Source organism: Corvus kubaryi, unplaced genomic scaffold, assembly GCF_017639235.1.
Source record: "Corvus kubaryi isolate FWS band 111438036 unplaced genomic scaffold, C.kubaryi_AGA036_p1.0 133, whole genome shotgun sequence".
Classification (NCBI taxonomy): domain Eukaryota; kingdom Metazoa; phylum Chordata; class Aves; order Passeriformes; family Corvidae; genus Corvus; species Corvus kubaryi.
The window spans coordinates 29,778,795-29,790,412 of NW_024580667.1; the positions used below are offsets into that span (position 1 = coordinate 29,778,795).

The window sequence follows — 11,618 nt, forward strand, 5'->3', positions numbered from 1 at the left end:
TTAGTGATTGATTACAGAATGACTTAGGTTGGAAGAGGCTTGCGAGATCAGCGAGTCCAAGCTACGACCCAACACTACCATGTCCATAGCCCATGGCGCTATATGCCACGTCCAGCGTTTCCTCAAATGCCTCCAGGACGGTGACTCCGCCGCCTCCCTGAGCTGCCCATTTCAATATCTAATCACCCTTTCTTGTGAAAAAATTCTTCTTCAGGTCCAACATAAACTTCCCCTGGTGCAGATTAAGGCTATACTGTTTATAGGATGATTACTCACTCAAATAAGAGCCCGTGTGATCCTCCCTGACTGAATCCCTGCTTTTGCGCAGCTGGAGAAACCACTATTGATGGATATTCTGTACACACATCCTGAGCAGGCACATCGGAGTGCAGTGGGAAACCAGTTTGTCCCAGTTCCATGTCAAACCTTCGCTGAGCAGCTTAAAATGCTTTTGTCTGTTCATGTGGTTTCATAGGACTGCAAGGACAACAGCCTGGCTGTGAGATTCCTTCCGGAAAGAAACTAGCCAAATCAGTGGGAAATGGTATTATTGGCCAATTCCTGTAGCAATCCCTGCGTTGCTGCAGTTGTTCTATCCTTCACTGTTGGGCTTTGTCCTGCTTGATCTAATCAATAATTATTGGGTTGTAATCCACCTCGCCAAAATTTTTTATTCCTCTTCTCCATTAAGAAATATACTGGCACAGTGAAAGGAGCAGCCAGTAGTGGACCAGGACGAGTGGTAGGAAGAAGAAGGCCTCAGAAATGCCCTAATAAAGTTAAAATATGTTTAATGTACTCTCATAATGTGAAGAAATATATAAAAATGTAGTGGCTAGTAAAAAATAACACCCAAATTCTTATAAGTTATGGTGTATTAAGAAACACTAGCATTTTTTATCTGGGTAGGCTACATCCTACCTTTGGGTTGAGATGCAGAACGGCAAGGAAATGGTAGCCTCAGTGCACCTGCAGGCAGGATGCTCAGCATGAACATGAGCTCAGAGGTTCTCTGCTCCAGGGCCTTTCTTATAAAGCCTTAACTTAATGAACATTCAAAGGAAAAGTCTCGCAAACTTTACTGGTTCCTCAATCTCCTCTTGACGTTGCCCGTGTTTTCTACTTTAGATTAGCAGCAGTCTTTTTTTTTTACCCTTTAGTTGGTGTAGCCAAACAATGTTTTGAGCCATAATTTGTTGTCCTACATGTTAAGATATGGTCTTCACAGTTGATAGACACTCCAATGGTCAGTCCAGTAGTAATTAATAATTAGGATACTGTGATTGGCTTTTAAACAAAATTTTTATATACTAAGACTTCAAGTGTTTTTTATACAATGTAACTGTGGTGATCACTTAACTCCTATGTATTCAAGCATACCTGTGCTACCCCTGCAATCACTGCACAGAGGTGAAGTTCCAGGCTTTGCAGCACAAGACGACCATGTGTGTGTCACCTGTGCCCTTAGTGGTGAGAGGAGTGTAGCAGCCACCTATTTCAGCACCCTATCACAAAAGAAATAGTGATGTTTTCACAGTGAGAAGGATTCCAAATCTTAACAGCTGCCTCAAGACAAGCTGAGTATCATGAAACATGGGCTTTAATGACAGCGTTGTCTGAAAGGTTTCCTGCTTCCCAACTTCCTCATACAAGTCCATTTCCCCTCACACCACACCCTCAGCTGTGCTGTCTGTGGAGCAGCATAGTGAAATGAATCAGGGAATAAGTTAAAAACAGTCTTGTTTCTGTTTTGCTGGGAGTTTTAACCCTGATGAATTCACTGATCCATTCATTTGGAAATGTCAAAAAGTGAGGGAAGAACCACACTCCCAGGCAGTGGAAAGCCTCAGGCAATGAAAATACACCCTTTGTGATTGGTGAATCAGAAATCTGTTGCTGGTTTTCAAAACAGGATACAAGGGCTGGGGCAAATGTATAACATCTGTGCTGCCTCAGTCGTAAAAGGCTTTAATGCTACAAATCTTCTCCTTTTTTCTCTCATCACAAGCCTCATTTCTATTTTTGTTTTACCAGTTTACAGTAGCAAGGCTTGGTATTTGATTTCAGGTGGGAGAGGGAGCACTGGGCAGGAAGAAGGCATGAAGGCCTGCTCTGAAAGTAGATTTAAACTGGGTTTTTAAGAAAGATTTAATAGTAGGAAGCTTAATAGTTTACTTTATTATTCCTTTATTTTCATGTGGTAGCTCTCTCTTCCCACCCAACTGTCCTTCCACGTCACACTGCTATGAATTAGAAGTATTTCAAGTAAAATCTTCCTTTCTCATAGGACTAGATCATATTTGGGAGATGTGTCCCTTTTTGTAATGTCATATTACAATATGTCACCTGTGTCTAGTCACATGTTGGAGGAGGAATTACAATGCAAATCTTTTGGTGGACTGTGTGTCCTTTAGAGAAACTGCTCTGAGCAGTCAACCTCTCCTCTGCTTTTCAATCCCAACTTACGAGCCAATTGGTTAAGCAGGATTCTAAGGTAGGTGAAGGAATGCATGAGTTGAAACACATCAGGCTGCAGGGGACCATTCGACAAGCCAGCCACAGGAGTTCATGCTCCATGCATGAGACAATCAGAGCTCCCATCACTGTTCCTGGTCACTTCTGTTACCAACAAAGCTTTGGGTGAATTCCACAGAACAGATGGACAGTATATTTAAAACACTGTATCTGAAGAAATACTTAAGATTTTATGGATGGGGGTGTAATTTTTCAGTGAATCTATAGAAACAGTTACTTAATAATTAGCTAGGAGGGTTACAGAACACTCTTGTGGCTTTACTTCATTTTAACACCATCTTTAGGATATACAAGACTGATATGCTGAGGTGCCTTTTTATGTTCATGCAAAAATCAGTCCAGGTGACTGAATACTAGAGGAGGCTATTGGCTCATGGTTTACACCAGAACTCATACAAAATTGCCTCTGAAAAGCAACAGGAAGATGGTGTACCTGATCTTTATCCTTAACAGGAAGGAAGGAATCTGATAACTTTCTACTACAGCACCTTTGAAGAGGACTATAGCTTCTTACTCTCAATTCTTCATCTGATGGAGTTTCTCAACTGAATGTAGGGCAGATTTTAAAAAATGCTGAGACTGATGCTATGTCTGCATTTTATAATGGTTTGCACTTCCTGTTAGTTGGATGTATGTGTAAATAGACATTTCAGGGCCTTAGTTTAGAGTATCATTAATTGTAAATCCAAAACGTTTTTGTGCAAGACTGATAAAGATTTGGTATAAGGTTCAGCTTAGGTTTATGTGATCCATCCCGTCGGGGCAGTAGTGTAGCTGTAATACCTTGTGTTTGGTGTCACGGAAGACCCAGTCACAGGACACAGAAATCATGTTGTATCCCAACTATCACTATCTCCCCCTGAACAGCAGATTGTTAGAATATTGAAATATCTGCCAGAGTTCAAGAACTGTTTGGACAATGCTCTCAGATACATGATGTGCTTCCTGGACTGTCCTGTGCAGAGCCAAGAGCTGGATTTTGATGGTCCTTGTGGGTGCCTTCCAACTCAGGATATTCTATGATCTCTTTGTTACTGCATAGTTACACTTCAACTGTCAGGCTGTAGCTTAGTGAAACTGGATCTTCTCCTCTTTGCCGAAATGATGATGCTTTGCTCTGACTTTTAAATTTGATCTAGTACATTTTCCTTCAGTAATATAATTGCAAAAGGCGAGTGGAGTTGCCCTGGTCCCAGGTCTTCTTACCTGTTTGTAAATTAGGCTGAGGAACCATTCTTTTAAACCCTTGTGGGAAGTGAGCTTGACCTCCACAAATGGTAGCAAGTGTTTCAGTTTGTGGAGCTTGTCACAGCTATTTATATTCTGATTCTGATTTCTTCATTTTCCCCACCCATTTAACTCCTCTAGACAGTTTTACCAGACACTGCTTTATTCTTTTCCAAAACCAGAAAAAGAGTAGATGCTTTCTTCTTTCATTGTAGCCTTTCCAACTGAAAATATATTGCTCTTCTAGAACTGTCTTGATTTTCCCCTTCATTTTAAGTGCACTGGCTTAAGTTTTCACCCATGACAGATCATTCTGGAAGTGTGTTGTTATTCTTTTCCTATTTTCAGAAATGATACAACTTGTGTAGTGGTATGGTTGCTTGGTTTTGTCAGCTGCACTGTGAAGTAGACAAAACAGTGTACGGATGACATTCAAGAAAAAATGAAGTACAAAAAATTAATTTAGCTTGTCCTTGAGCTGCAAATTTCTAATGAACATAGAGCAAGTGACATAATTGGTATATAATAGGCTAACTTGTTGGAAACCTGGTAATTTAGTATGATTACAAGTGCCCAGTGACAGGACCCAAGGGAATGGCCTGAAACTGTGTCAGGGGAAGTTTAGGCTGAATATTAGAAGAAACGTTCTTCACCCAGAGGGTGGTTGGGCACTGGAACAGCTCCCCAGGGATGTGGTCACAGCACCAGCCTGACAATAGTTAAAGGAGCATTTGGACAACATTCTCAGGCACATGGTGTGATTCTTGGGGATGGTGCTGTGCAGGGCCAGGAGTTGGACTTGATGGTCCTTGTGGATCCCTTCCAGCTCAGCATATTCAGTGATTTTGGAAAACAAGTTGAAATATTTGGAAGAATCCTTCATTTTTCATTTGAGATAATTGCATGAAAACCGCAAGTTCCTTTACCTGTGCTGGCAGCAGAGACTAAGGTAGCTTTCTACCCCTGGTAAATATCTCTGCCTAAAAGGAAGAAAAATTACAGATGCTCAGAAGTTTCTCAGGAATTACCATGGACATCTAAGAACTGTTTTGGTCCAGTGACATTTGGAAGGATGAGATAGTCCAGGTGATGAAAGAGGTAGGCAGACCTCAGAACAGTCTAAACAGACTTAACCATACAACCCTGAGAAGAGCTATTTGTGGGGTGCTTGGCGAGAAGGAGCTTGATGACAAAAATTGTCAATTTTTCTGATTCTCTGTATGTTCAAGAAAGCAGAATTCTGAGCTTCCTTTTTGGTACAAAGAACAGCACTGAAGACTAAGATCCTTCTTGAGTTTTCCTTTTAAAATCAAATAATCTGCATCAAATCCCACGCTTACATATCGCACAAACCTTTTGCCTGAGTGGGGATGAAATTGATGCCTGCATGCAGTTTAGTCACACAACTTGTGCAGGTAGCACATCACTACAGAAAAAGCAGTATTTGCATTAGATTATAACTGCAGTTTTACAGACTAATTAGCATTTGCTTTATGCCGTACAATACAGCTGGCTTTTGCATTTTGCTGAATTTAGCAAATACATCCCTCTGGAGATGCTAAACTAGGATAAACTCTACAAATTATGAAGGTTTTACTAGTCCTTTTCTCTAGATGATCAGGGAACTAGGAATCTTCATCTATGTGTCGTGGTTTAACTCTACCCAGCAGCTAAGCCCCACTTAGCTGCTTGCTCACTTTCCCCTGGTGGGATGGGGGAGAGAATTGGAAGTGTAAAAGTGAGAAAACGCGTGGGTTGGGATGAACACAGCATATTAGGGAAAGCAAAAGCCATGCACACAAGCAAAGTAATACAAAGAATTAATTCACTGCTTCCCATCATCAAGCAGGTGTTCAGCCATCTCCAGGAAACTGGGCTCCATCATACATCACAGTGACTTGGGATGACAAGCACCATCACTCCAAACAACCTCCTCTTCTTCTTCCTCCAGCTTTATATGCTAAGCATGACTGCATATGATATGGGATATCCCTGTGGTCAGTTAGGGTCAGCTGTCCTGGTGTCCCCTCCCAACTCCTTTTGCGCCCTCATACTCCTCACTCGTGGGGTAGGGTGAGAGGCAGAAAAGGCCTGTGTAAGCACTGCTCAGAGATAATGAAAACATCCCTGAGTAATCAGCACTGTTTCCTGTACAAATCCAAAACACAGCCCCAAACTGGCTGCTCTGAAGCAAATTCAGGCTCTGTCCCAGCTAAACTCAGCACAATCCAGCTGATCTATGAGATACATAAAGTATATAAAGGATATCGTTTGGGGAGCAGCAGGGGAGGAATGTTACTTAAACATTTTCACATGAGGGTTATGAGACCAGAATTTGCCCACCATGACCTCTTACAGCATTCCCAAAAAAGACACAATCAAGAGAGAGGATTTGAGAAATGATAATCATGTTTTTTAGCACATCATTCTCAAGAGATAAACCCCAGGTAGCTCTGTGGCTAGAGAGCATTATATTTTCATCTCTACCCAATCACCTCTATGCTCAGAGGATGTTCCATTGCATAAAACAAGTCTCACTGAGGAAAAAACTATTGGGAGCCAAGCTGGCCTCAGCAAGAGGTCAGCTTAATCTGGAGAATGCAATGGCCTTGCGCAAACCACAGAAGAAAACAAGGCCCTGAAAAGTCCTGTAGATAATACCAGTAATGAAAATTTAATTGAATAGTGTGAAATTAATGAGAGAAACTGACAAATATTCTGGTAAAATAGAGAACTTTTAATATCCTTAAAATTACTATTAGCAGGTGGCCCAGTTTGAGCAAATTATACATCAAAAATCACTGTCATCAACTGTCGCAGCGGGGATTACTGCAACAAGCATATTTCAAACCAGGAGTCCCGTGGAAACGAAGTATATATGGACAGATTCGTGGTAGATGTTTCAGAGGTGTTTATTTCTCCAGCCGCATGGCCGGGGCTCAGCTCAGGAACTGTTCCAGTCACGGGACCCGAGGGTCCTTGGCGTTATCAGGGAACCCAAACCAACCAATGGGGAATGAAGCTGAGCAGGGTCAGGGAAACCCCGTGTCTGCGCCCTCAGGGCCCCTCTCCCAGGGCTCCATGGCAGGGGAGGGACCCCAACATCTCACCCGTTTTATTTTAATAAAAGGAGAATGAAAACAACTGGATAAACATAACAAGAACAGTTTCAAGACAAAACAAGCCACCCTCCTGAGTCTTTAAATGTCCAATCAGATTCTGTGGAACATCTTAGGGCTGACAGAAGGGAGACAAGACTCTCCGGGCATGCTTTGTGGGGAAACTGAGGCAGGAGAGGGTTTAATTTCTTCCCTCCCTCTTTTCATCCCCCCCTCGGCATCGGAGAGGAATTGTAGGGAAATGGAATTGTATAGGGAAGCCATGGGGTGAAAAACGGATTAGGAATAAACTGGGGATAGGGTAAACTTAGGAAAGGGTTCATATTGGGTATAGGGTAAAAGGGGGAAGTAGGCTGTGGGTAGGGAAGTTGCTGGGATGGATATTGTTTATAATTTTGTGCATAATGGCTGCCTTTGACTGGAATACCTCCAGGCCCAGTAACATTCGCTGCTTGTAAACCCTTCTTTCCTTGCACTATATCAAACTGCACAACTTCTCCATCTCCTACACTTTGCAGGTAATTTTTAGGGTTATTCCTTTTAATGGCAGTTCTATGGATGAATAAATCTTCCCCTGTATCATCTCGTGTTATAAATCCATAGTTGTTTTTTACATTGTACCATTTCACAGTTCCTGTGACTTTCGTGGCTACAACTCCTCCTATCACGTGCTTGCGTGTTCGTCGTGGGTGCCGGTCCCGCGTGGCCGCCGCCTCGCTGGCTCCGACGTCTCGGCCGGGCCCCCATGTTGCACCTGCTCCGCGCCCTCCGAGCGGTGCTGCTCCGGCGCGTGTCTGGGCTCTGTGTGGCCCTGCATTGCCATCGCCGCTGGCTCTGGCTCTGTGCCCTGTGAGTGGTTCCGCTCCGCCAACTCCACGCTGCTTTGAGAGCGGCCTCGTTTCGGCTCGGTGCTGCGCTGCGCGGCTTCTCGTGTCGCTGTGGAAACCGCCGCTTCTCCCTCCGCAGGGCTCTCCGAGCCGTGTGCTCAGAGCAGCCTGCCACGCCGATGCCCGGTTCCTGGCTGCTCGTGGCCCACGGCACCCGCGGCGCCTGCGGCATCGCCTCCTCACTCGTGGCCGTGTGGCCGGGGACCCCGAGGCAGGGATGGGGTCCGCGATAAGGCACGGGCTCCCGAGGGGGCAGGGCGCATCCAGCGCAGGCACCTCCGCCGGCACGGCTGCAGTCATGTGCTCCTGGGATGGCGGCCGCGCGGCCTCGGCCGCAGGACTATGGCCATCCTTTGCTTTAATAGGACCATATAAATGCTCCTGAATAGCTTCACTGACTACCATGGATCCACGCAAGGGTTCAATCACTAATACATGTTCTGTTTGATCTTTCATCTCCCACAAGATCTCGTCCCAAAAACACCCCAGACGAGATCCAGGAGGTTCAATATCAAAAAGTAAGTCTCGAGAAATATAGGAGAAATTTTTGAAAAGCCATTTAAAAAAAAGTTCTAGATCTCCTGGTTCCATTACTTTTTTGTTTTGTTGTTCAAGGATTCCTTTAACTTCTAGGTACATTTCTTTCTGTGGCTCAGAGAGCCCCATTTCCCACGATTCTTCCATAGTCCAGAAAGAATATCCAAACCAAGATGAGAAGAGAGAGGTCAAGAGTGGTTATTTTACTCACGAATTTTCCTCAGGGATCGGTATCTTGCCCGCATTCCTCCACCAGTTTGTCGCAGCGGGGATTACTGCAACAAGCATATTTCAAACCAGGAGTCCCGTGGAAACGAAGTATATATGGACAGATTCGTGGCAGATGTTTCAGAGATGTTTATTTCTCCAGCCGCATGGCCGGGGCTCAGCTCAGGAACTGTTCCAGTCACGGGACCCGAGGGCCCTTGGCGTTATCAGGGAACCCAAACCAACCAATGGGGAATGAAGCTGAGCAGGGTCAGGGAAACCCCGTGTCTGCGCCCTCAGGGCCCCTCTCCCAGGGCTCCATGGCAGGGGAGGGACCCCAACAATCAACTTCCAGAATTTTAGTGACAGAAATCTGGCAGTGCTGTCTCAGTGCTGTTGGAAACAGAAGCAGAATTGATGCAGGGAGAACCACGCAGTTTAAGAACTACTAGAGTTTATTTCTACACCAGGAAAATAAAAAGCAAACATACAATATTGAAAACCTATTTTAAAAATAGTAAAGGTGAAGGTTCTTGTTATAGCTTGCTACAGCATGTGTTCCTTGCAGTCTTTAGAGATGACATATAGTGCCTAGGTAACAATTTTAATGCAAAATAACAATGATGTTAAACTCTTGGGCATGTTTGGACTGGCTGTGAGCCTAATAAAAATGGTGAATGATTAAGTCGGATGTTGCTGTGTGAATACACTGTTGGTTCATGGAGTTCTACTTACAGATACATAAGATGCCTTGAAACTCTCCAGAGTGTGCTGCAAAAAGACACTTGAGGAAAATCTAACAATTACTGGCAAATGTACGTGCACCATTGGCTGCCAAACGTAGTCATAACACTGGCATGTCGGTGGAAACTCACTGAAATGGAGAGGAGCAATAGACACCTTTTTAGTAGCCCACCAGTAAAAGAAAAAAATACTCAATGTTTCAGCATAAAAGACAGAAACACTCAGTGTTTCAGCATCTGAAAAGCTGCTTCAGTTTCATAACAGCAGCTGTGAAAATGAAAATATGTAAAAACATGAGAGAACTACTGATAAAGCTGGGAGAATAACAGCAAGAGCAAAACTGCTTAGCAGGAAGCAGCAGAAGAAAGAAGACTGAAGCAAGCTTCATGAAAGCAAAACAAGTGAAGAGACAAGCAGTTTCTTAAAAATGTCCTGAGCTCTGTACAGAGCCACTAAGCAGGCTACCAGGAGTGGCTGGAAGGTCCACAGTGTGCTTGCCCCTTTCTACTCTCTGACACAGAAGAGTTCTGCAGGTGCAGGGATGTACAGGTTGGTTTCATGCATGTCTTACCAGCTTGGGTACCAGACAGGAATGTAGCTACACTGCTCTGGGAATCAGAGTCCAGAGACAATGCAGACACTTTTCCATGACTCTGACCTCAAGTGAATGACAGGAACCCATCAGGTTCAAATAGGTTTCTACACATAACTCACCCAGATGTGTCTAGACCACACTCCAGTTGCACTGAGGAGCACAGTGCTGTAAGGAGCCCAGAAATACAACACTGAAGTGCTTCTTTGTAGAGATGACATGCACGATTCCGTGATGTCCTTCCACTTACGGACTGTCTCCATACTGCCTAAAGTAGTGAGCTCTGTGTGGCAGTTTGGGTGCTAGTAGGCCTTACTAGCTTGGGCACAGGCTGCACTCACAGAGCGTGGCACCTGCCAGTGCTAACTTTTCCAGAATTAGGAGTGTGATGCACCTCACCCTAACTGCAGTATTGTTTCCACACTGCTAGCCATGAAGAGGGTGACTGTAGTAAGCAGATGGACTTCTTTGGATTATCTTAATTATTGTGAATGCCCTGATCTGTCAAAAATATTACTCAATGCAAATAAAAAATTTGTTCTTCAAGAAAAGAAATCAAAATATATGCTAGATGCATTCCAGAACACCTGAATGCATAGTATTACAGGAACAGCAAGAAAAAAGTAGTCACTTATCTAGATAGGCAATGAGAAATTACTGTCTAAGCAACAAATCACCTTCATAAATTAAGAATGTCTCTCTCAGAAATAGATGCTTTCAGTGCAGACTTCATACTTTTTCGGTGAGGGGACACGGAACGGAAAACCACTAGGGTGTCTATTAAGAAAGACTGATTTATTCCAAAGTAAATGATCCGAGGAAATCCTCAGAGAATACTCTTCTTACAATATCAAGAATTCTAACTAGGACAAGTCCACATCAGCATCAAGCACAGCAAGACAATTGAAAGACAGATTTAGGACATCATCAATATGACTTCCATAACAAGTGATAATATGGATGCCATCTGGAAAACACAGAAAGGAGTTAGATATGGATGAGCTTCTGTCAAAGTTATTCTCTATTTTTTTCCTTCTATTTTTTGTGCAAGTTCCTAGCTGTGATTATTTTTTATATAATAAAAATCCTCATAATCTTAGCATGCTTATGGGTGGAGAAGTTCTGAGAATTAAGGGCTTTGGGGGAGAAAATGTTTAGTTCTGCAAGGTTTCAGAGAAAGGTTTTAATCTGTCTGGAGCTGCCATCATTTGTCGTGATATATCCTAACAATTTTGAAACATATTTTTCACTGCCACAAACAGCAGAAAAGCTGTAAAAAGGTTGTGGGTTCCAGAGTATGTTGTAGGTTGTTCTTATAATTATGTATACTTTAGTAATTTGTATTCCTATAGGTCCCACAAGTACTTAACTTGTCTGAAGACAAGTCATTCCTGCCCTGCCTGGTTGTAAATACATGAATTTTCTTCTGAGGCTGGCACACCTGGGTAATTTAATTGGACTTAGTTCTTCTTTATAACACTAAAATGGAACTCTAATCCTTTTAAGGAAGAGCACCTCATTTTATCACTTTCAAATTCACAAGCCCCTTCAAACTTGTCATCTTCCTGTTAGCAAAAAAGGGACGGTGCAAGCTGTAGTGTCTAAAGCTAGTCTAAAGCTAGTTACAAGCTGTGTTTCTTGTTCTCATTGAAACCATCGTAAAATAAGTAGCTGTTGAGGCCTGCAATATAGAAAATTTATGTGCTTAGATTCTCATAAATTCAGGTCCTGGTTAGCCTCTTTGTCAGAAGAGGTACAAGGTAATTGCAC

General features: G+C 43.2%; 1 long non-coding RNA gene across 1 annotated transcript; it reads right to left on the reverse strand.

The window, feature by feature from the left end:
• Nucleotides 1-570: 570 nt before the first annotated feature.
• LOC121670772 lies at nucleotides 571-7,736 on the reverse strand. Its single transcript, XR_006018259.1, has 3 exons — nucleotides 7,636-7,736; nucleotides 5,940-5,942; nucleotides 571-581 (listed from the first exon to the last, which is right to left on the reverse strand). It is a non-coding gene; the product is annotated as an uncharacterized LOC121670772 (long non-coding RNA).
• Nucleotides 7,737-11,618: the final 3,882 nt, after the last annotated feature.